We start from the raw sequence: 26,205 nt of genomic DNA, 5'->3' as shown, positions 1-26,205 counted from the left end.
TGTGTCCCTCATAATGACTGTCAGAGTGTTGAAAGGGTAATGATGGGAAGCCACTAATGCAATGAATACACACACGTGGCATAGAAAAGGAAGACTGGAAGGAAAATTGTATGATTAATAAGTAATGATTATTAAATGATCTCAGTATATTCAAATCTACAACTACCTTTACAACAAAGCACTAGTGAATAGATGCAATAGAATGACTTGCCCAGGATTCAATGTAGTCCACCAAAAGGTTGCTTCTAATCAAGTGGAAATTCCTAAGAACATATAGTAAATGCTTTGTCAGTTTATGTATATCCATGGAGGTTGAATTGTCTGGAGATGTCCCATGCTACTGGCAACTTAGGCTAAATATGGAATAATCAGGAGGCATTTTGGGAATATCAATGAATAATAATATATTTTAGTATTATTTATAGACTATGGTCAGTTGTTATAGACTGATAATAGCTACAAAGCTAAGGATTTTGATTCCTGCTTCTTCCCTGCTACACTCCTGGCCAACCTGCTTTCAATACAGAAGATAGCCCCTACAGCAGGTCATACTGGGCTTGTTACACTACAAACTCTACACCTTTAGTATCTTTCCCAAGACTAGAATCCTCCCTGAGAAATTTACATGTAATACACCAATATACTGAGAATTCCTCTGTATCCTTCTGGCTCCCCAGGAACAACTGAAGGTGGTGCTTCCAGGACTGAGAGGATGAGGAAGCCTCACCCAATGCCAAGGTGAGGATGCTATTCTTTGTCTAAGGGAGAGAGGTTGCTTTTTGTATTCTATCTTTTGCAACTGATTTCAGGTAAGGACGCCTAATAGTATGCATTATAGAAGGTATATACAGTTTTTTAGGAATGCAGAGTGTTTCATGGGAGCATGATCCAACGGATCCATGATTCAGCAGAGTATCCAGAAATGGCAGGAGTAGATTATAAACTATGTGGTAAAGGTCCTTCTCCTCAGCTGCAATTTTTATTGCTTGGAATAAGAATTTGTAATCACATACCAAAATGGACCTGAAAGATTTTCTAGGAAAACTTGTGCCTTAATAGATGTGTCCTACTATACTTTCTTATGGGGCTTTGCCTTCACCACTGTTTCCTATCTGCTTTCTTAATGGTATCAAGCAAGCAAAAGTCCTGTTCAAACATATGTAATATGTTGTATATGTATATGATGTATATATGTATACGATGTAATACTCATAGATTTTTCTCTAATTGCAGGTGGCTCTAGGAATAAGTGAAATGGTTATGTATCTAGAATTACTGACATCTGGAAAAACATGGAAGATAAGATAACCAGGGTATTGTTAGTATGTTTGTCTGCAGTGATAGTGGTTCCAATTATTGGGAGAAATGAGGATTGGGGGTGTGGTTAAAAAAGTGATTTTCAAAGGGAAGCATTATGGGGCATGCTCTAAAGTCCTGAAAGCAGCTGTGTTCCCTTTAGGTGGCACAGATTTGTGCATATAGGGGTTAGTGAGTGTCTACAAGTGAGCCTATGTGGCATGATTGTGAATGTGTGACTGTGGGGATGTTAGTGTTTGCTTTCCCAAGAGATGTGTCCAACTCACCCTGTACAATTGCCATTGCAAACTTGCTAAAAAACCAAACCATTAATATTGCACATGTAGCATATATTCACTCATAAAATCTTCATCACAAAATTCTGGTTATGTTTACTCTCCCCACCTCTTACATACAGACTGAGAGGCACAGATTAATAACCTAAGATATTGAGTTTCTAAGAGGTAGAGTCAAAATGTGAACACAGACATGAGGCCCATATGCTGATACTCAGAATAACGCACTCTCACTTATCTCACAGACATGGTTCATTAGTGGCCATGCAAAGGATTTCCATCATCCATGTATAGACATTTTCCTAGAGGGCTCCTAAACACTGATCTTATATATTAGGAAGCCTGAGGGTCACATAACCCAGGCTACCATTAGGGGCATTTTACTAGATACTTAGACATAGCTGTTTGTGTCAAAAGCAACAGAAGTCCTCATGTTTCTGTCAAGCTCACAGATTCTCAGAATTGTGAGGCATCTGAGGACAAGCCTGACAATCCTTGCCAGTGCTGGGTCACTGCTAAGTGCCTGGCCCAACCAGATAATAATCAGGGACTTGTTTTCATCTATTTGATAACTTTATCACCTTGAGCCCTTCAAATGATCAAATCTAAGCTACACACTCAAGGGACAATAACCAATAAGATCATAAAGTCCCACTTAGTCATTAGCCTACTTTCCATCACCCTTCTTGCAACTCTCTTGTAGAGTTAGTATAGAGCCTCTGTGCTCAACCTGTGCCTCCCTCCTCATGAACTGGCCCACTGTGGCTGGTTAGTGTGAGCACGGAGAGTCACATCACTCAACAAATGTGCATAAGTGATAAAGAAAAGGAAGATGGAGGAAAAATATTATGTAGTCACAATTGCTTATTTTCAAATGGTAGGGTATCAGTATTATCAAAACCACTGTAATTATCTTTATAAGAAAGAACTAATGATTCAATACAATAGAATACCTTGCCTAGAATTAAATCCAGTCCATCAATAAAAGTTTGCTTATTATAAAGAGAAAAATACTTCATAAGAGATGAGAATTCTATCAGGAGCACTTTGAATGTGTGGAATTTGAAATGATCTTGGAAAGTTCAACAGGACAGTGACAATTAGTTTAGCTTCAAAATGGTCAGGAGGAGTGGTGGGACTCTGTCAATGAATCATAGTGTCTGTTTTAGTATCATTTATAAATTATTTCACGTTACAACGGGATGACTTTACATACACAACCAAAGAAACTGATTTCTCATTTGTTTTCTGCTCCTCCTCTTTACAATCCTTCCACCCAGGAGGTTGGTCCAGCAACAGATAATTCCAGGCTTATTTTCCATCTACCCCCTTGCTCTCTTGCCTGCTACCACATCATGTGCAGCTCCCTTAATAACCCATGAGGAACATCCCAATGTACTGACAGTTACTCTATCCTTCTAGCTCTCCCTGAGGACCTGGTAGAGGAGATTCCTAGTGATAGGACAGAGGAGGAGGTCCCATCTAATTCCAAGGTAAGGTTGTCTTTCTTTGTGTGAGGTAAAATTGTAACTTTATTATTTTTTAAATGAGTTCAGATATGAAAATCTGACCATGTCATTATAGATGATGTATGAGTCCTTTGTTTGGGGGAGGCATCAATGGGAACCTATAATTAACTGACCCTGGATTCAAGAGGGTGGCAGCAACCAAGTGTTCAGTACAGTGATTTTTCCTCACTGGCAGTTTTTCCTCCTAGGATTAAAAATATTTTAACACCCAACCTAAATTCTCAACCTAAATATACTTGAGAGAAGCATCGTTCAGGAAAAGCTTGTGCCATTGCACACATCTGCTGCAATTATTTATGGAGACTGACTTGACCTGATTCCCATTTGCTTTTCTGAAGGTACACAGAGAACAAACACTATACAGCGTGGTCGAACCCTCAGAGTACTGTGGGTTTTTTGCTTGTTTTTTGCCTAATTGTAGGTGGCCTCAGGAACAAGAAAAAATGGTATGTATTGTGGAATCACTCACTTATTGAGAATGAAGCTAAGATTAAAACCCTGGCTTTTGTGCTTCCTGTGGTGTGGGAACCCTAAAACCACTTTCCAGATGGGAATGAGTTATGGGGACTGTTTATGTTCTAGGTAAAAAAAAAATGGCTATGTTCTACAGTCCTTGTAAACAGCTGTGTTCCCTTTAGGTGGTGTGGGTTTGCATATGGCAGTTGAGTGGGAACTGCATTTAAGAATAGGTTGTGATTGTGAAGGTTAGGTGAAGGTGAGTGTGTTTCCCTATCAGGTATGTCCCTACTATGCAGGACAAATATTGTTGTCAACTTTCTCAAGTTTATCCCTTCATGACTGCACACTTTACATATATTTATTCAATCAATCCACAAAACTACAATACTAGGGCTTTGTTTAATATTTCCACACCTTGGGTGGTAAAACTGTGGTGCAGAGATGAATAGTCTAGGATTTCAAGCTCCTACATATAGAAGCCTCTTTGTGAAATCAGGCACGCACCCCCAATGCTGATGCCCCAAGCCACTATCTTCATTCACTGCTCAGCCATGGGGTCAGTGTACACCATGAAAGGGAGGCTGAACTTCCATTTGTATTCCTGGAAGTATCCAAACTGCAGAGACCCCAATCTCTATTCCTCATTGTAAGTAGTCTCAGTGGTGTCATGAGACAAAGAGGTGACAGATGCCTTTACCCACTACGGCCTTGACACAATACCTCACAGAGAAAGCCCCCATTCTTGTGGTCAGTTCAGAGATTCTGAGAGGTGTTTACTGTAGTAAACCTGGCCCCAACCAGATAAGTATGAGGGATATGTTTTAGTGTATTTGGTAACATCATCAACATGAGCTTTAGAAGTGTTCAAATCCTGTAGCTCCACAACTAAGGGACAGTGACCATAAGAACTCAAGTTACCACTTCATGACCAGCCTGGTGCACATAGTCCTTATTTCAAGTTTTACAGCTGAGTTGGAGTCTAAATGCTAACCCCACACTTCCCCTTAGCCATGGGGAGTGTAAACATGGACAAAAAACCCAGTCAATGAACACACATGGGGTATAGAAAAGGAAGACTGGAAGAAAAAATATTACATGATATATAACTGTCAATTTTAAATGGTAGTATTTAGTAGTTTCCAACCTTGTTTAATTGATTATATTTGTGACAAATGATTAGTGAATAAATGCAATAGAATGTTCTCTCTAGAACTGAATACAGTCCCACAACAAAGGTTATGAATAAAAATGTCTTTAAAATAATTATTCTATTGTTACATTTTGGGAAGAAAATACATTGTTGGCATTCAATCAAGTGCAAAATCCTATACAACAGCTAATAAATGCAGTGTAGTATAGGTGTAACTGTGGAGGCTAAAACGTTTTTAGAATATGTCAAGAAGATAGTCGCTTTTGAGTTTGGCTTCAAAATGGCAGGAGGAGTAATGGATTGCACAAGATATGGAGCAGTTTAAAAGTGAACCCTATGGTGGATGATGGAATTTTGTTAACAGTACGAATATGAGGACATTCTTAATGTGAATTATAGCAAATATATAATACAAACACATGGTGCTGATAATAGGGTGGTTTATGGGGAAATTTTTCTCCATAAATTATACCTAATACAAGCTTTAGACCATACTTTGTAGTAATATTTGGATGTTATTTTATCAATTATAACAAACATTTGACAACAATGAAGGATGTTTGTGGTAGGGTAGTATTACCCAAAGGGGTGCTGATGCAAAGTACCAGAAATATTCTGGTTTTTGTAAAGGGTATTTATTTGGGGTAGAAGCTTATAGTTACAAGGCCCTAAAGAGTCCAACTCAAGGTACCCGAAGTAGTATTTTCTCACCAAATGTCTGTTACTACATGTTGAACAAGATGGCTGCTGATTTCTTCAGGGTTCAGCCTTCCTCTTTCCTCTTAAGACTCCATGGGTCTAGCTTCTTCTGATCTTAGCATAGGCTGGCATAAGGCTCATCTCTCTTCAGGGCTCATTTCTTTCCAGGTTCAGTTCTAGTCTCTTCACAAGGTCAGCTGTTTACTATCAGGGCAACAGCTCTTCTCTCTTCCCAGGGCCTCTGCCAAGTCTATGGAGCTGTCTCTCTCCCTCTGTGAATATTCTCTGTGTCCCTGCCTTTGTCTGAGAGTCTGTTTTATCAGCCCACCAAGGGAGTGGGGAACTCAACTCTGCACACCCTAATGATGTAGTCGAATCAAAGCCCTAATCTTGATTTAACCAAGTAAATGCAAAGTCTTTGAATTTAAGTCAGTCAAAGGGTATCACGCCCAGAGGAACAGGCCAGTTTACAAATGTAATCAATATCCCTTTCTGGAATTTATAAATAATATCAAACTGCCCCAGGTGTTGTATGGGAATTCTGTATGTTACACATGATTCTCTTGTAAACTCCCAACTTCTTTTAAAAAATACAAATGAGAGAAACTATATTATCAATTATTATTAACTACTTTCTATTATTGTTTTAGTATTATTCTTTTGTTAAAGATGGTGATGAGCTAATAAATGTCAAGCTAAACAAATTTTTCTTTCTTATACATTAAATATATTTGTTTTAATGATCTGAATATTTGTTTCTGCTACTTTATCATCACAATAAATAATGAAGCTTTTTTATTATTGCTACTTTACATTATAATCAGTAATGAAGCTGTCATTTCTTAGAGTTACTAAAAGAGGCAGTAGAGCATTATGATTAAGATTCCATACCCTGGAACTAAACCACATAAACTGAAATCCCACCTCTGCCACTTAATTAGTTGCATGACATTGGGTAACATACTTAACCCTCTCCTCAGTAAATTAAGACCCAATGTTATTGCCCATTTATCTTACTCATTGGCTCTTTTGCAGTTGTTTTAGCATCTGGCCTTTATATGCTTACTTACTCCAGGAAGGGATGGCATAGTCAAAAGAGAAAAAAAGGACCAAAACAGTGCTTTTGAATTTCAAAACAGGTTTTTAAAGCAAATGACAGAATAGTATTGAAAGAAAAGGGTTTTGAGTTAACATAGACTGTTCATTTTTTGTTTTGCTTTGTTTAGAAGTCTAAACTCTAAAGGTCTCAGGGCTTCAAGAATTTTCTTCCCTTTGAACAAGATATTGAGAATAGAAAAGAGGCAGGCTGGCACACTTCCAGACTTGATGGAGTACCCATGTTTGTTTATGTGGAGGGAGAAAGAGAAAAAGAAGACAATTTGGGCAATATGTCCTATGTACCAGCCACTTGCCTCCCAGGATAAGAGCTGGTAGGAGAGATAGAATGTCCAGTTACTGAAAACTCAGAGCCCTATTCCTGTCTTAGGAGGAAGAATCATGCTTTTCTTGGCATCCAGCATGGTGTTTGAGCATCAGGAAACATGTGACTGCAGCAGTCACAGGGGACCCTGTGCATGGTTTAATCCTTGTTGCCATCTTGAGATTCTTAATACATTTTAAACAAGGGACCTCACATTTTCATATTGAACGAGGCCCCACAAATTACGTATCTGATCCTGTCTATGCAAAGGGGCCTGAAACAATTCTCAGTGCCCAGCATATAATAGGAGACTAAAATATTATGATGATTTCCTCTACCCAGCAATGAGAGGAATGAAGTGGTTGACAGATATCTGACAGACCTGATGAATCTTTATACTGGGGACAAGTATGCAGAACTGGCCTCCACAGACTGAAAAGTAAAGATCAAGTAAAACAGGCAGATGCTCCAGCCTGATGCTTTGATATCCTGTAAGTCTCCTGGAACTCCTGGTCCCCCAGGGAAACATAGAAGGAGACCTGCAGTAGCCTGAGACTCTGTTTCCCATATGCTACCAAATAGGGGCTCAAAATAGAAATAGAAATATTTTTAAAATATGACATATTTGCATGCATGAGGTATGAGCTGTGATTTTACCCTACAAATCCATAAATAAAAGTTTGACTTATTTTTTAAAAGGCAGAAGCGATAAGAATTCATCGGTGAACAATAGTATGTATTTTCCTACCCTTTGTAAATTGACTATTTCATGTTGCTTTGGAATGTCTTTAATGACAAAGCCAAGGACTGCTTCCTTTTATTCTCCTGCTCCTCCCTTTTGCTTCTTCCACTCCTGAGCAGCTCACTCTATACTAGTTGAAAACTGCCTCCATAATACTCTAATCCCTTGCCCAAGATAAACAAAGCAGCATTAGTAATCCAGGAGAAACAGCCCCAAGCTACTGACTGTTATTCTCAGTCCTCCTAGTTCCCTGAGGGCCTGTTGGAGGAGCCTCTGAATGCCAGAGCAATATAGTAAGCTCCATCTGATTCCAAAGTAAGGTCACCTTTCTTTGTCTGAGATCAAGCTGTTGCTTTCTTGGTTTCCTTCTTTTTCAATCCAATTTGGATAATCTGACCATGTACATTATAGGTGATATACACAAAATTATTGGGGAATGTCCTCAGTGGGAGTCTATTACCAGCTGATTTCCTGTTTCAAGAGTAAAATCACAAAGGCAGCATCAACTTAAAAACTACATGGTATTAGGTCCATGCTAAGGAACAATATTTTTACCTTGGATTAAGAATTTTGTAACTGGCAACCAAAATGGATTTGAGAGATGCATCAATGAGGAAAAACTCATTTCTTTTCCACAGGTGTTGGTGTCCCCTCACGGGTTTTGACTTTCCTTTGTTTGACCATTCTTTCCTATCTGGTATTCTAAAGTCACCAAGAGGACAAAATCCTTCTGCTAGCATTACATAATAATTTATAATTCTTACAGTGTTTTCGTTTCTGTAATTGCAGCTGGCCCAAAAAGAAAGTGTCAATGATAGGTGTGCTGAGGAAAAAATCTACATGATAAGAAATGTGGATCTTTCTTGCTGGCTTCAGTCAAGAGCCCCCTGATTAAAACTCCCAGGTAGGAACAAGGATTTGGGTATGGGGAAGCAAATGGATATTTCAGGTAAGAACTAGAGTGATGTTTCTTGAATAGTTGGATTCTGTTTAGATGGCATGGCTTTGTGTTCATGTGAGTGTTGTGTGTGTATATGAGTATGTGCTGTGATTCTCAGTGTAATGAATGTGATTGCCAATGTGCATGTGTGAGATCCTAGATGTCTGCTGTGTGCCTTCCTAGATTTCTCTCCTATAACCAGCACAATTACCTGTGCAATCCCATAATAATTTCCTCAAGGACATATACATATGTCCATATTATCAAATTATATACTTCAAATAATATAGTTCATTGTAAGTCAAGTATGCCTCAATAAACCTGGAAAATATCCCATAATGCCCCGGCCCGCGGGACAGCAACGAGGGCTCGAAACCTGCCAAGAAAGAATGGTGGGACAAGAGACATGAAGAATGACAGCAAGACAGGGTTCTGATCAAGCTGCAACTTTATTAAAGGGGGCAAAGTATATATACCCTCAGGTGGGGGAGGAGCGGGGAGTGAGGTAGTAGAGGCTAAGGATTGGTTGTTGCTGTCCCAGGGGTGGGAGGCAGACCTTAGTTTTGAGCCTTGCCCCTGCACACTATATCAGTCTGGGCAGTGGCGGGAAACGGAGAAAAAAGGAGCAGGGAGGGAGAAGAACAAGGAAGTGGGCTCTGCTCTGGTGGCCATGTTGCCGGCATTGCTGAACTCAGTGTATACTCATATTGACCGCTCCCAACACCATAACAATCCAGGAAAATGTTCAAAGGACTCCAAGTGAAAATACTATGTTACAAAATCACTGTCATTAGGATTTAATGAGAAGAATTCATTTAATAGTGAATAGTATAGCCTATGTAGAGCACTTTACTTGTCCCTAATGGCACTTTCATTGATGATGATAAAAGAAAAGCAGCCATATCTGTCCTTTTTAACATAGGCGAAAAGAGAGGCTTAGAAGCTGAATTAATTTTGCAGAGACGCAAAGTACCAAACAGGAAACTAGGCACTGAGATATTAGGTGATTTGATACCAAAGCACAATTTCATCATGCCTCTTCTGCCTGGCAATCTCTAATCTTCTACTATGAATTTGGCAACATTTGTCATTTTCAATTCTTGTTACAGAGCACCACACCACCAGGGCATCTGCAGCACATGTACATGTCATCCATTTGTCAAAAGCCCAATTGCCATGTGTGTTAGTAACTACGATGTAGACAATGCAGAGTGAACATGTTCATTCTCACAAAACATCTCCTGGGAGGCTGCTCAGAGTCCGCCGCTGAACTCTTCTAACCCATTGGACTCTTCTAACATAGACCACATCCACAATAGCCTCTGGCAAAAGAGTGAATTAGGCTGTCTTAGTTTGCCAGGGCTGCTTTAATCAATACTGGTAACCAGCTGGCTCAAACAGAGGAATTGATTGTCTCACAGTTTGAGAGGTTAGAAGTCCAAAATCATGGTTTGGGCTGCACTGTGCTTTCTCTGAAGGTGGTGGCAGCTTGCCAGCAATCCATAACTGAACCTCTGCCTCCATCTCTTGGCCACCTGCCTCCTATCTCCTGTGCCTGAATGTGCCTAATTTTCTTCTTATAAGGTCTCCAGTCGTATTAGATTAAGGCCCCCCTGATTAAAGTTGGACTCACATTCATTAGTATGATCTTTGATGTTCTTAGAAATGAGTTCACATTTGTTAAGAGCAGAGGTTAGGACAAAAACATGACTTTATGGGTGGACCTGACTCAATCTATAATAAGGACAATGGCACTCTGGGGTCTCTTGCAGGTAGGTAGGGTAGGTATTCTAGGCCAGTTTCCATCTTAGGGGGATATTTAAGTCCTGACTGGCAGTTGCCCAAGCCCTGAGGGTTCGCAGCCTCTGTAGGGTTCTGTTCAGATCCCTGGTCAGCCCATGCCACCTTTCTTCAAGCTATGGTTCTTGAGAATTTTTTTATGTATGTATAATTCAAAGAAAACTGAAAGAACGGTCAATGCAGAACTCACTTGGGATGAGTGAAATGGGTAGAATGGCAAGTTACTTATGTTCCTTTTATTTATTTTTTATGTTCATAATTAATTAAAGATAAACATAATGCTTATAGTATCTTGTTAAAAGGAGTGTCTTCTGTAATGTTTTCATGTTGAAATATACTAATGTAAGAAAACTTATGTTTTTAGTACTAGAGCCTCGCTGTTTTTTAACTGAGAAGCACAGGTAAGTTTTGGTGTGTTTTAAAATGAAACTAGTCTTTAGAGTGAAAAAAGAACCTGTCCAATAGTAATGTGATGATGCAGTCATGACTTGGACTGTGTAGGGGGCAGGGGTTGGGGAAGCAGGGTTATCACTTCCACACCTATCCTTCAGATGTCCTGCTTCTCACTGGTCAGATATATAGGACTCTGCCTTTTCTTTCTGGAGTCCTACAATCAGACTTACTCTTCAGGGAAGAGTTACTTCAAGGGTGCCTATCCAAGCAAACAGATTAAATCCCTTCAGTTGGACATTTACAGACACTGTGACACAAACGGTACCTTAAGCCAAGAGTAGCAATAGGAATTCAGTGTCATTTGGATCTGGTTCCTAGGTATTGGGGGCCAACCTTGCTTCTATAGGGTCTATTGTACCTTCTGAGTCCTGCAACCTTCACCAGCAAAACCCCTCCTCCATCCATCTCTATGTATCTGGTGATTCTATACCCTGTGCTTTTATTGCAGATCCCACGATTGACAGCTACAAAGGCCTTAAGCTGGAGGCCCTAGCCTGAGCTTAGAAGAGCTGTAGATCATATGGTGTTTAGAGATGCCTCTGTGCTTATCCTCTTCTACCCATACCCAAATAAATCAATTTCATGACAATTTAGAATTTAGTTAGATAAATTTAGATTGAGTTTTAGAGAAACATTTTACATTTAATGTTAGATATTACTATATTAATCAATATTTTCTCCTACTACTTATGTTTCTTAATTTGTCAAAAAAAATTAAACACATATTTAGATCAGCATGTTAAAGTTAGAGCCAAGTTAATTATAAAATTTGGTCTCCCTCCTGGCTCCCACCAAGGTCACTACTCTCTCATAGAATCCTCAATGTTTGAGAGTTGAACAAGTAACTGAAATTTAGTGCTTAACTTCCATCCTCAGGACAATGTCTTCCAGACATTTCATTTATTGAAATCTGTTTACTCACCTGGAAGGGATTATGACAATAATATCACCCTTTGGTCTAGCAGGATAACTTTGAATTCACTATTTTTTACTTTCTTTTCAGTCTTGCTGGGGATAAAACCATGATTCACATTTCCTTCCACAAAGATATTACCCCATTTTCACATAGCACAAAATATTGTTCCAAAAATGTTGAAGGATTCTAATATTCTTTCCATAATGCCACATGCTTTCCTCTAATAAATGGTTTTATGTTTTCTTTAAACCATAGTAATTTCACTAAAATTTCCCTTATCTTTAGACCTTCTGTATCAATGCTCAGTGTGTAATTTTAATATGGAGCTTCAAATAATTCTTTCCAGAAAAAATGGAGTAATAATTTTTAATAATTGCTACAAGTATTTGCTTTTAGTTTCTCATTCAAACACTGCAGTATTCATATACTGGCCTTTCTATGCTGATCTTAAACTTTTGACATTTTTTTCTCAAATCTTTTACATTATATGAAATTTCTTCTTTTTAACTTCCCTTTCTATTTAGGTATTACCTTTTCACTGTTTCTTCTAGCTTATATGTAAATCATGAAATGATTTTTTCCCATTTTTTCTTATTCTTCCCTGATTTCTGTCGCTTCATTTTTGAGGTTTTTTTTCCTATCTCATTGATGATGTTCTCTCATATACTGTTTCCTTTCATAAATGCTTTTACCTTCTTTTTGAGATAGTACATTTCAGTACATAATGTACATCAAAATGAAGAGCATTCTTTCATGTGGTAGTGTTACTCTGCCTTTATACCTGTATTGGAAATAACATCAATATTTTTTCTGTTGGTATTTCACATGATTTTTAAAAAATTTTTAGATAGAAACAAGATTCAAAATAGCTCTCCCAACAACACAGATCTGTCTCTGTCCAAATTTTCTTTGAAATTAAAAATATATATAACAGCTTTCTTCCTGATATTTCTGGGTTCTGTACTTCTACCACTCTTAAATATGGGTCTTCAATATCATTACCTCTATTGCACCTGTTATTGTCTATTTGTTTCTGCATCTGATTAGTGAATATCTCCTTTGAATGTATGCTCCTGTCTCGATGTGGAACAGCTAAAACCACTTTGCCAAAATCTAGTCATTCACTAAAAGATAATGGTCTATGTATTTCCAGAATCAATTATCTTTAAGGGTATTTTTAATTGTATGTCTTGAAATGTATTTCATTTCTGAATCACTTTGTTCATATATATTTATATGCATTTTATTTCCACAATTATTAGATTTTGGTTTCTTATACTTATTCTATATTGAATTTTCTTTGTTCTGTATACATTATAGTTGAGTCATTAATTTCAGTATTTTCTTTTTATTTTGTTTTAAATTAATCTATTTTCAAACATATTTGGCTTTAGCAATGGTGATTCATTTTTAAATAATATTTTAATTTATATTGTTTTGATTCCTAATCACATAAGAAAAATGTTATGTATATCTGGACTACATATATAGCACCAAGTAGCTTTATAACTATCCTCAGGCACATACACCAACAACCCCCAAAGCAATCTATATATTTTCCATGGTCCCCAAGGACCCAAGTCCTTAATACCTGTCCTTGCTACATTAAAAGCACTATTTTAGAAATAACCTCTACAAACAAAAAAAAAGTCATTTAAAATGGTTTACAGAATATTAAAATTTAGGACCACATAAAAATATTTCAGCAATATCATATCATGATCTCATTATGAACACCTGAATACATACACATTAACAAGAAAGATGCCATTCAAAATGATTAGAATGTTGGCCTCCTAAAATTAGCTGAAACTCCAGGTCTTCAGAAATGCACTCCCAGACTTCCTGTACCCTGGGGATGTTCTACTGCTCACTGAGTGGATGGTCATTGGTGGAAGTCATTCAACTCCATTAGCAGCTGCACTGCATCTACATAAATTATAGCAATATGTCTTTCCCTGAGATCAGGAACAAGATAAAGTAGTGAACTTTCATCACTGCTATTCCACATTGTACTGAAGTTCTTGTTAGAGCAATCAGGCCAGAAAAAGAAATGAAAGGCATCCAAACTGGAAAGGAAGAAGTAAAGCTATCTCTATAAACACAGATGGCCTAATCCTTTACAAGCAAAATCCCAAAGAATCCACAAGAATAGTAATGGCACTAATAAAGGCATTCAGCAAAATTGAAAGATACAAGATATACAATGCAAAAGTCATTTTTGTTTCTATAATCCAGCATAGAACAACCTTAAATGGAACTTTTAAAAATTCCAATCAAATAGCCTCTAATGAATAAAATATCTAAGAATTTAACCAAAGGTGAAGCATTTATGTACTGAAATTAGAAAACACTGAGTGACACTGAAAACCTAATCAAATAGCAAGAAGTCCATTGCTCATTGACTAAATATTGTTCTGATATCAATACCATGCAAAGGAAACTACGGATTAAATTCAAAATCAAAATTGAGTAGACTATTTTACAGAAATGGAAAAGCTGGTCCTCAAATTCCCATGGAATCATTAAGTGGCTAAGCTAACCAAGACAGTCTTGAAATAGTTTCACAATGTAAACACACTTATCAAAATATCACTCAAATTTACCCTGTGTAATATACAGAAAACTAGGAAAACCTGACCTATTCTTAAGGGAAAACTCAATCAGTAGACACTGTCCTAAATTAACCACAGAAGGATTTATCAGACAAAATGGTTGTTCTGTCTATGCTCAATGAGATTAAGGTACATTCTCTTTAATTTTTTTGTCCTTTTTGTTTTTAAAGATACATAGATCAGACAAAGTGTTACATTAAAAAATATAAGAGGCTCCCAAATACACTACTCCCCACCACCCCTACTCCTCCCATATCGACAACCTCTTTCATCAGCATGGAACATTCACTGCATTTGCTGTAAACATTTTGGAGCACTGCTATGCCACAACAGCTGCATTTTACACTGTACAGTCTACAATCTCCCCCAGTCCATCCAGTGGGCCATGGCAGGACATGCAATGTCCTCCATCTGTCCCCATAATACCATTCAGGTCAACCCAAAATCCCAAAAATATCTGCATATCACAACTCTTCTTCCATCTCCCTGCCCTCAGCAACCCATGTTGCCACTATATTGACATAAAGGATACAATTTCTTCCAATGCTAGAATTACAATAGTTCTATAGTAGAATACCAGCAAATCCACTCCATTCCATACTCTCTTCCTCCATCTTTTGGACCCCGGGAGGGTAAATGTCCACTCTAAGTATAAATTAAGAGGGGGCTTACAGCCCACATGGCTGATGGGTTGTATTATCCCATTTGCAGTTGTAGATTCTCTTGGTACCCTGGCATGGTGGTTGGCTATCCTCACCTCCCTCTTAGCTGACCTGGGTAAGTCCAATGAACTGGAAAGTAGGTATTGCTACTCTGCTGAGGCTCAGGGCCCAGCTGGCACATGGTCCAGAGATCCAAGCCTCCTGAGCACACACCAACCCCAGCCCCAACCACAGGTTCAGTGAAATTGACAGAAAAGGCATGTATAGAGAGGTCACATCTCCATCCAACTCCATCAAAAGGCATTCTCTTTAATTGAATGGAAAGATAGGAGTTCTCAGCAGAGAAAAAGAAACAAAGAAAAGATGTAAATGACAACTTTTGATCTAAACATAAAGTTATAGAAAATAAAAAAAATTCACTGAACAATCTCAATTAGAGAAGACAAATAAGGGATGAATGAATTGGTGAGATGGAATGTAGATGAGTAGAAATGATATAATCTGAGAATAGAGAGCGAGTAAGAAGGAGAGAATTGATCCCAAACTGAGCCTCATGATCTGTGGGGCAATACTAAAACTTTTAATATTCATTCAAAAGACTGGGTTGAGCAGAAAGAGGCCAGTGCCAATAAAAAGGGAAAGGGGAAAAATGACTGGACACTACTCTATGAAATAGAGATCCAAGTGGCTCAAAATCTCACCCTGATACATTATAATCAAACTGCTGAAAACTAAAGATGAAGAAAAAGTCTTAAAAGGAGTCAGAAAATTTAACAATTTATTTGTAGAAGAATAACAATTTGAAGGTCTTTGATTTCTCTTCAGAAAATATAGAGGCCATAAGAGAGTGAAAAAACATCATTAAAGGGCTAAAAGAAAAAAATCCACAACCAAGAATACTGCATTCATCAAAAGTTGCTTAAGGTTTAAAGGCAAAATAAAGACAGAAGAGGATGAAAAAACAAGTGAATTCATCACCTGATGACTTGCTCTACAAAAGGAACTTCAGGCTAACTGGAAATAATTTAAGAAGGAAACTTTCAACTTCAGGAATAAAAGATGTGGATCAGGAATTGTGGGAAACAAAGGTATGCTATTTCCATGGTAGCAAGTTACTTTCTGACCACTGGTTCATGCTGTCCCTAAAGATATACATGCAGGTGGCTAATCTCTCAGGGAAATATAACATTCCAGCAGAACCCAGACTTGATAGTACGAGTAACCTGGGCAGCAAGATTTATGAGTAACATCTTGAGCTTTAGTTACTATCTTATCCACTCTGCACTGTGTTTTCAAGAATGAGGTAATGGGAATAGTTAGCAAGAATAGTTGCTGGTTCTCATGACTGCTTGGGGTATATAAAGAAGCCCCTGATATTAATAAACTTGTCTGTGAGCTTGAGGCTTCAATGCTCTCAGATCCCCTGATCCCAATCTCTGTTTATCTTTCATTCCTGATATCCTTTGGGTCCACAACTCCAACATCTGGCGCCCAGCATGGGGCCCAAAGAAGTTAGTGAGGCTTCCAAATCAGTATGGGGAACCATGGAAGAGACCTCATCGAGGGTCGCGTGTGAAGTCCAAAGCAGAGTGACTCGAGTCTTCAAGATTAAGAAAGTAAGTAACATTTCTGCAAAGTCATCAGGGTAATGGGTAATCAAATGGGACATGTGGAAGCATATTTGCAAGTGTTAAAAACTTTATTGAAAGCTAGTGGGGTGCCTGTAAAAAGTTGTGTTAATAGAATTGTTTGCTTTAATACAAAAGTATTGTGGTTGGTTTCAGCCTCAGGGGTGTAATGTTTTAAATTTAAAACAGTGGAAACTTGTAATGAAAGCTTTATGAAGAGCCTATCAAAAAAGAGAATTCATTCCATTATCAGTATGGGCCTTATGCCACCAGATAGTGGCAGCCTTAGATCCTTTACAGTCTGAAGAAGGAGAGAAAGATGAAATTATTATATTTTCTAAGCCCATAAGTAAATTTGAAATGAAAGAAAGTATATTTGAACAAGAACAGGAACTTAAGGCCAATGGGGAACCATCAGGTTTTTTCCGTCATCCTGATATTAACCCTTTCATCAATAAAAGCTCAGTGAAGTGTCCTAATGAAATATCTTCTGTGTATCCAGTACAACCCTCTGCACCTACTGAATTGCCTTCTGTTACTAAGCCTAAATTCAAAATGTTTTCAGATGTTGCTGTTGCTTTGTCTTGTGTTAAACAATTATTATCTGCTTTCCCAGTAACATTACATGCGATACCACCAGATACAAATAATCTGCAAGGGGGTGTCAAGTTTCATCCTGAGCCAAAAACTTTTAAACTACTGAAAGATTTAAAACAGGTAAAAATACTAAAGTCCTTGTTAGTGAAATCAGGCTTGTAAGAAAACTCTCTGTTAAAGTGTTCACTAAGATAAGGAAACTATTCTGGCAGCAACTCTGCAAACCCCCTGCTGTCTACATGACAATGTAGCTGTGGGTTAGTGGGGGTTAATAGAGTTAAGCCATGTTTCCATGCTAATTCTGATTGGGCCTAGTTAACCAAGATAATAAAATTAGTACAAAATTTTTATCAAGGTTTAAAAAGGAATTTTCAGTTTTAAATCAATAGTTTACTCCTGAATTTCAAGTCTCAGTATAGTCTTACAGAATAATAATACAAAAATGTGTGTTAACAGTCTGTCTAAACTGCTAAATTAGAGCTTAACTACATTTATGCTGCTCAAGTTATCTTAACTGATTGCTGATAACTAATAAAAATGTTTCCAAGTACAAGCTTGTATGTTACAGGCAACATGGATTCCAGAAGAAATCTTAAAAAGTAAACTCTAAAATGTGATATAATGGAGAACTTAAAAACAGTTATACCAAGAAAGTAAGAATTATGGGTTAATTGTAACCTGTATGTTTCTGTTAATGTGTTGTGATTGTTCTGTTTGTCTGTTCATTCAATGTCAGTGTATATTTTGATAACTCTGGATGGTAATATAAATTAATAAAAATTTTAAAAAGAGCTCTATTCAAATGGTCAAAAATTAAATAAGTGCTTATATTAATACTTAAGTTTAAATGTTAATAAGATCTTTACAATGATAAAAATTGTAAGTCTTGATTAACAAAATTATGTCTTTTTATAAAAGGTTGTTCTTGCCTAGATTGAAATGAATAGCTTATTTTTCTTCAGAAGATAATATAAAGGATGTAAAACTTAAATGAATATTAAAGAAGGTTAAAAGTTTGTGGGAATGCTGACTGAAATTTAACAAGTTTTTTCTTAAAAATGTGTTTTGTCCTAAAGTAGGACGGCTAATTTTCATAAACTCTTGGAACTTAAATGCATGTGGCAAGTTATAGAAAGTATTGTGGTAACTTTAAATAAGAAAATGTGTTCTGTGAAGGTAAAATTTGTCTTAAAATAATATAATTATAGCCTATATGGTTATAAATAATTATAAGAAATTTAATGAAGCATTGTTTAAATTAAAGTATTTAAATGGCTAATTCTAAAAAGTCATTTTTAAACAAACCTGAATTAATAATAATAATAATAAAAGGTAATTTTATAACAGGAAAACTTGGCAGCAGCCAGCCTCCCCTGACAACTTGCTCTAGGAGACTGTTTCTGATATTGCATGCTACTAAGTATTTAAAGTAAAAAAAAGTTCATTATTTTAACAAGCTTGTTTAGTGTTGGTGGTATTATGTTGTAAGAAGTTTGCTTAATAACTTCGTATGTGGGCTATATGGAATGTGTTTTTATTTATTAAGGAAACAGGAGATGATTTTGTCCTAAGATAAAATGATTGATTATTGGGAAAGAGTTGAGGGTGGAACAAAACCTAGGTGAATACTAAAGTGTAGAAGGTTCATAGAAAAGAAATTTTTATGATTAAAGTTAAATAAAATTTAATGAGTCTATCTATAAAATTTTAAAAGGTTTAGTATCAAGTAGTATACTAATGCAAAGTTAAAATTTTGTTCTTTCTCAAAGCCTCTCAAGTCATTAATCTGTTTTGGTAAAAGTTTTTATCCTGAATAATCAGTATACAAAGAAAGTCTGTTTTATCAAAATAGCTTCTTGTGCTTTAACCTTATTATTTCCTCAGTGTTCAAAAAAGAAAATGTCTTACCTCTTTTAAAGGAACATAATGTTCAAAACTGCTTTCTCAAAACCAAATCCTGAAAAGTAGCCTTTTATTCCAAACTAATTATAAGAGATTTGTTCTTTTACCTTAAAAGAAAAATTAATGTAATAGCTAAATTCATTTAATATGTTATAAGTCGATTAGAAGGTGTTTAAAAGTGTTATAAAATTAACAAGTTTTTTCTTTCCTTTAACCCTCTGTTAATTAAAGTTGTATGAGTAAAAGGTTTCTACAAATGCTTACGAGTGTATAAATTTACCAATATTTCAGCATAATATTTAAAAAAAAGCAATTATTATTCATTATATGGATAATATATTGTTTGCTCATGCTTCAAATGACAAATTGCAACAGTTATTTCAGTACGCTGAACAAATTCTTCCTGAGTATGGCTTGCTAATTGCCCCTGAAAAAATTCAAAGGACTGTTCCATATTGTTGAAATTGGCTAATGGACGTATTATACCACAAAAGGTGAAAATACACTGAGACAAGTTAAACACCTTGAATGATTTTCAAAAATTGCCAGGAGATATTAATTTGATTCGACCAACATTAGGAATTCCTAATTATATGTTAACTCATTTGTTTCAAACATTAACAGGAGATTCTGATCTATCTAGCCCTAGAATCTTGTCTAAAGAGGCTGAAAAAGAATTGACATTAATAAAAAATCGAATCTCTCAATGGCAATTAACACAAATAAACCCTGATAAAAATGTTGATTTAATTGTTTTTTCAACCCCTCAATCTCCTATGGCTTTATTTTGGCAAGAAGGCATATTGGAATGGATTCTTTTACCTAATAATAAATGAAAGAGATTGCAAACATATCTCCAAAAAATTATTTCCATACTAGCAAAATGTCATGTGAGGTTGCTACAATTAAAGTGGTCTGATCCAGATAGAAGTATTTATAATCTTTCTCATGAAGAAATTCAACATTTATATATAACGAATCCTCAATGGCAAATAGCTATTAGTAATTTTCAAAGCATTATTGATAATCATTATCCTACTTCCAAACTGTTAACATTTTTTACATAGAACCACTTGGATTTTACCAAAAATTGTGAAAACTGTTCCTATTGAAAATGCATGTACAGTATTTACTGATGGTAGTAGTAATGGAAAAGCAGCATATGTTACCTCTCAAAAGGAACAGGTTTGGCAGACTCCTTATTCATCTGCTCAATGCACAGAGCTTTCAGCCATCATTAAGGTTTTACAAACGTTTCAAGAGCCCTTGAATATTGTCTCTGACTCCGAATATGTAAGTTTAACTGTAGGCCATATTGAAACAGCTCATATTTTTATTACTGATAAATTGTCTGAACTTTTTGCTAACCTTCAAGCCCTCATTCAGCAAAGAAATCAGCCCATATATATTACTCATATCCAGTCTCATTCTTCCCTTCCTGGTCCTCTAGCTATCCAAAATGCAAGAGCTGATTTATTAATAGGATGTTTGCAAGATGCCAATAAATATCATGCATTAACTCATATTAATACTAAGAGACTTGGACATAAATTTCCTCAATTAACAAAACATCAAGCTCAAAAAATTATTCACACACCTGTCCTGCCTGTGGACCCTTAATTACAGTGCCTTTTCAGGCTAAAACTAATCTCAGAGGCCTGGCTCCTAATCAACTGTGGCAGATGGATGTTACTCACATACCATCATTTGGTAAATTATGATATGTCCATGTCCGTATACTTACTCTCATTTTTTGTGGGCTACTGCACAAAGTGGTGAATGTTTTCATCATGTTCATTCACAGTTATGGTCTGCTTTTGCTGTGATGGGATGCCCCTTGAAAATTAAAACTGATAATGGCCCTTCTTACACTAGTAAGTCTTTTACTTCTTTTTGTTCTGCATATGCTATTGAGCATATTACTGGTATTCCTTATAATCCTACAAGTCAAGCCATAGTTTAACGCAGCCATCATACCCTAAAAACTATGCTATTAAAACAAAAAGGGGGAGATGATGGTATTATAACACCAAAAGATTAATTGGCAAAAGCTTTATTTACTTTAAATTTTCTTAATGTTTATAATTCATTGACACCTGCGGAATGTCACTTTAGAAAATGTCAAACATCTACAGTGGACATTAGAAATAAAGACCAACCAATATTCTAGAAAGATATTTTAAGTAATGAATGGAAAAAAGGCAGGATTAAAGTATGGGGGCGAGGCTATGCTCTTGCCATTTCAGAAAATGGAGAACAAATTTAGTTATCTGCAAAGAGGATTAAACCTCAGAATGAAGAGATGGGGTCTCCTACAACTTCTGATGATGGTGATCATAAGTAATGAGGAAGCTGCCAGTAATTACACTTATTGGGCCTATATACCTGCCCCCCATTACTTAGAGTGTTAACCTAGAAAGATCCATTCTTTCATATATATCTGAATAAGATCCATATATTCCCTGGACCAATTGATGATCAATTGCCAATTAAACCCTATGAGGAAGGACAAAGAATCTATAATCTCGTATTACCATTTGATTATCGACCCTTATGCATTGGTAACCATCCTTCCTATATGTTTGCTAAAAATCGGGCCATAATTATCTTCAAAAATAATACTGTTTATTGTTACTTTATTTCCCTCTTACAATTTAATCATGACCAAAAAACCTACTTATAACTGTCCGCAAAAAGACAGTAGGGATAAAGAAGGATGGCAAGAGTGCCATATAGGAAGAAGATCTGTCATTTTTAATGATTCCTATGGAATAGTGTGGGAAAGTGCCCCTATGGGGAGTCCCATTGAATATAATAACAGATTTATTTCACATGGTCTAAATAGTAAAGGACAACAAAAGAATAATTTTTAATAAAAATAATAGTGTTTAGAAACAGAAAGGAAATGGATCCCTTTTCCATGGTGTAATATTGCATCTATACACAAGCAGAAGAATCTGTGGAAAGTTTTTCTAGAAATAGCTCCTACTATAGAATGGATTGGGAATAATAGTAAGAAGGGTCAATATTTGCATTTAAATTCATCATCTTCAGGTGTGTATAAGAGATCCTTATGTGTTTATAGTTGAAAAATTAACCATAACTGAGAATGCTCCATTTTATAAAAGTGGGGCCTTGCATACCTGTTTGTCTGAGAACATTATACAGAATGTAGATTTCATTACAATACCTCGAAGGCAGTGGGGAGTGTGGATCCCAGTGCGACTGAACCAAATTTGGCAATCATCACCTGAGAGTCAACTGCTGTTCCATATGACTCAAAAAATCCTGAAACGGTTGAAGCAATTTGTGGGACTAATAATAGCTGGCATATTAGGACTGATTGGTGTCATTGCAGCCACTACTACAGCTACAGTGGACTTGCATGAGATGGTGAAGACTCAACAATATGTGCATGATTGGCATAAGAATGCCAGTGACTTATGGCATAGTCAAGAACATATTGATGGAGAATTAATACAGTCAATGATTTAGAATCAGTGGTTTTACATCTTGGAGATCAAGTATATAACTTAAACTTACTTAGGGGATTGAAATGTGATTGGAATGAAAGTAACTTTTGCTTTACTCCACTTGTTTGTAATAATTCAATGTTTGATTGGAAAAAGATTAAAAATCATTTCATAGGTCATAAAGGTAATATGTCATTAGAAATAGAATTACAAAAAATATTAGAAATGTCTCATAATCAAATTGATGTAGCTGATGATAAAGATATCTTTAATGATTTAATTTTTCATTTTAATAAGTTTAATCCAGTAGATTGGTGGAAGTCTCAACACTTTTTATCAGCATTAGCAATAGAATTTTGTGTATTAATCTTGTTGCTCATTGTTGCTTGCTTGGGATGAGAAGTCTGTCAAAGACTGCACCATGTTGATGCGATGGGGCAAGCTAATAATTTGGTACTCGCTAAAACCCTGATATAATTCCCCATGGTCAGAGTGCTTGGCTGGTAGCCAATGATGGGTAAGACTCTCAGAGGAGGGCAACCTAAGACAGGCACAGCCACCCTGACTAAAACAAAAAGGGGGAAATGTGGGAAACAAAGGCATGTTGTTTCCATGGTAGCAAGTTACTTTCTGACCACTGGGTCATGCTGTCCCTAGAGATATATGTGCAGGTGGCTAATCTCTCGGGGAAACATAACATTCCAGCAGAACCCAGACTTGATAGTACGATTAACCTGAGCAGCAAGATTTATGAGTAACATCATGAGCTTTAGTTACTGTCTTATCCACTCTGCACTGTGTTTTCAAGAATGAGGTAATGGGAATAGTTAGCTAGAATAGTCGCTGGTTCTCACGACTGCTTGGGGTGTATAAAGAAGCCCCTGATATTAATAAACTTGTCTGATGAGCTTAAGGCTTCAATGCTCTCAGATCCCCTGATCCCAATCTTTCTTTATCTTTCATTCCCAATACCCTTCAGGTCCGCAACTCTGACAAGGAATGGTGAGTATCTGGGGAGAAAGAATAACTTTTTTTCAACTGTTAAATTGTTAAATATGTGAATGAATTTTGAAAAATTATAAAAATACAAAATGTTTGCAGAAGTTATACCCTAGACTGGGAACTCAGAAGACCACTTCAGCAAAGAAGGGATTAAATGATTCCTATGGCAGTAAGGTGTCCACATTTTACTTGGATGGGTAAAACATTAATTCTTTTAGACTGTGATACCTGTATTATGCTCAGGGAAACCACTAAAAAAGAATTCCAAAGGAACTCCAGAAAAATTGTATAACCTAAATGGTCCTTTTTCTAAGAGAAAGGAATAAAGTAGCTAAACCAGTATACAAGTTATTAAGTGAAAAATAACTCTCTTGGACAAATACCTACAAGCAGGATTGCTGGGTCCGATGGTAACTCCATTTCTCCTAGCCTGTCCTTCCTCCCACCATAGTCACCTCTACCACAACAGGACTGGTGGCTTCTGCTCTTTAGATCTTAGTGGCTCTCCCCAGTCCCCCAGGGGATAAGGTAGGGGGTTCACAGGCCCTAACCCCAATGATGTAACCTTCAGCAGGCTCCAAAGCATCTGAGCCCAATGGTTCACTTGTTTCTGCTGTCAGTTCGAGGGAGCCCTGTCCCATGTGGATGCCAACTTTGCTGATGCCAGAGTAGAGGATGGTGGCTCTGTCTCCCAATAAGTCCTGTCTCCCTTGTGACAAACTCCATCTTCCAGCATCAGAAAGTTCAGACTTGCCAGAGGAGCCAGGGGGCTGAACCACAGCTTTTGATATGCCTGCATCCTGCACATATTGGGCTAAGGAGCAGCTAAGGAGCAGTCAGAAGAGTCAGAGACAGGTTCCTGTGGCACTGGGAGTGCATATACTCTGGGGGTCAGTGGATGACTCTCTTCCCTTCCTCCCCAGGCCTGGGTTCTGATGGGAAACCTCCATTCTAAAAGCTCAGAAGCACCTCCATCCTTCCAGAACTTCCAGACCACTCCTGTGACCTCATGCACCAAAGCAAGCACCAGCATAAGTTCATACACCTGTTTTCCACAGCTGCAGAGGAAGTCGTGTTCAGCCCCCACCCTCTCTAGGCTGCCCCAGAGGTCCACAAGGAAGGTAAGTCAGAATGGCCATTGGCCTAGTTTGTCAGCTTTTGTGGTACCCCAAAGGAAGATCCAGAGAGAAAAGGGTTTAGATGTGAACTCTGGGATAAAATAAATTCAAGGAATTCAAGGAATTGCTTAATCAAATCCAGTCACCATAAAGGCAATATTCCTCAGCTGCCACATAAGCAAGGGAACCCTCTCATGTTCCACCCTCAGGCAATGAAGTCACTATTCTGATTCTAGACTCGGAAAAGAAAGCAGCACTTCACAGAGTCAACAATGCATTGGGGGTGGAGGAAGACTGAGTCCATCTTAGGCAACACCATGCAAACTTCCAGTCTTAACTGCCTTGTAGTTAATACTGTATCTATTTATGGAATCAACATCATTAAGTCACACCAAAATATCCATTTCGTCCGCCAGCCCACTTCAAAGGGGTTCACTGCAAATCTTGCAGTTTCACATCCCTAACTCTATCTTTTGAATACACAGAAGGTAGATAGGGTGAGATACAAAAAAGGACTGGATGGTCAGTTGAATCCCAAGGCTGTGGCGAGTTTACTGAATAGAACTGGTCATCTTTTGCATTTTATGTAGTGGGCTCTTGATGTGTTCATTTCGGAAAGTTCACTATTGTCCTCATTGTCTACATACCTGCTGTTGTCATTTCTCCTAAAAGGAGATAAAGCCTTGTGAAAACTAAAGGTGAGAACATCATTCTCTCTTTTGAGACTGGGTTGGGTTAATTGATACAACATGAAGAGGGCTTTGGTTGAGATCTGGCTGACCTAGATATGTAAGAATTTCTGGGGTCCTCTGAGGGATACTGGCCTTCATGGAGTATGGGGGTGAAAACCCCCTCTTCATGGAAGGCCATCTTTCTTCTCTAAGTCTAGTGGGGACTCTTGATGCAGGAACATGCAGCATTTCTGAGAACAGGACAGTGTGTTTGTCTCCCTTGGGGATTTGAGATTACTCTGAGCAGGATTGGGTTCTCAAAGGATGTGGACATCTCAAAGAAAAAATGATTCACCATGTCCCCTCTTCTATAAGCCATAAATCATAATTTCTGCAGAGTTCAGAATGAGCAGGAGTATGAAAATGCATTCAACATCACTAGTGATCAGCAAAATACATGTTAGAACCACAAAGTCTCACGCCCATATGTTTCAGAAATGGTACTCTTAGGATGAGAAAGACTTCAGCAGGGAAGGTACAGACTCCACACTAAGAGAGTTGTTCAAATATTTAGTCAGGGAGATAATTGGGAACAGGGAGACTTAATTCATTAACTCACCAAACCTCAGTCAGGTGGGTGACTTTGCCAGTTGATGAGCATTAACTGTTCTTCCAGAGTAGTTTAGTTAAAGGTGAAGCTAATTCTTTGCATAGCTGTTATCTGGCAGTTGGTCTGGAATGTCTTAGGTTCTGAGCCAGTAGAGTAGCCAAGCAGACCACTGGTCACTTGGGGGTGGTAGTCCAACCCCCAGGAAGACTCACATGAGGCAGATGGTA

General features: G+C 37.3%; 1 long non-coding RNA gene across 1 annotated transcript in view; it reads right to left on the bottom strand.

Annotated features, from left to right (window-relative positions):
- The window catches only part of LOC139436562 (uncharacterized), a 70,827-nt gene extending 44,781 nt beyond the window's left edge, over window positions 1-26,046 (bottom strand). Inside the window, exon 1 of the long non-coding RNA XR_011645898.1 lies at window positions 25,988-26,046. This is a non-coding gene — a long non-coding RNA (uncharacterized lncRNA). The remainder of the gene's footprint in view (window positions 1-25,987) is intronic.
- Window positions 26,047-26,205: the final 159 nt, after the last annotated feature.

The sequence above is a fragment of the Dasypus novemcinctus genome, chromosome 15 (assembly GCF_030445035.2).
Source record: "Dasypus novemcinctus isolate mDasNov1 chromosome 15, mDasNov1.1.hap2, whole genome shotgun sequence".
Classification (NCBI taxonomy): Eukaryota; Metazoa; Chordata; class Mammalia; order Cingulata; family Dasypodidae; genus Dasypus; species Dasypus novemcinctus.
This window is presented reverse-complemented; position numbering and strand designations above follow the sequence as displayed.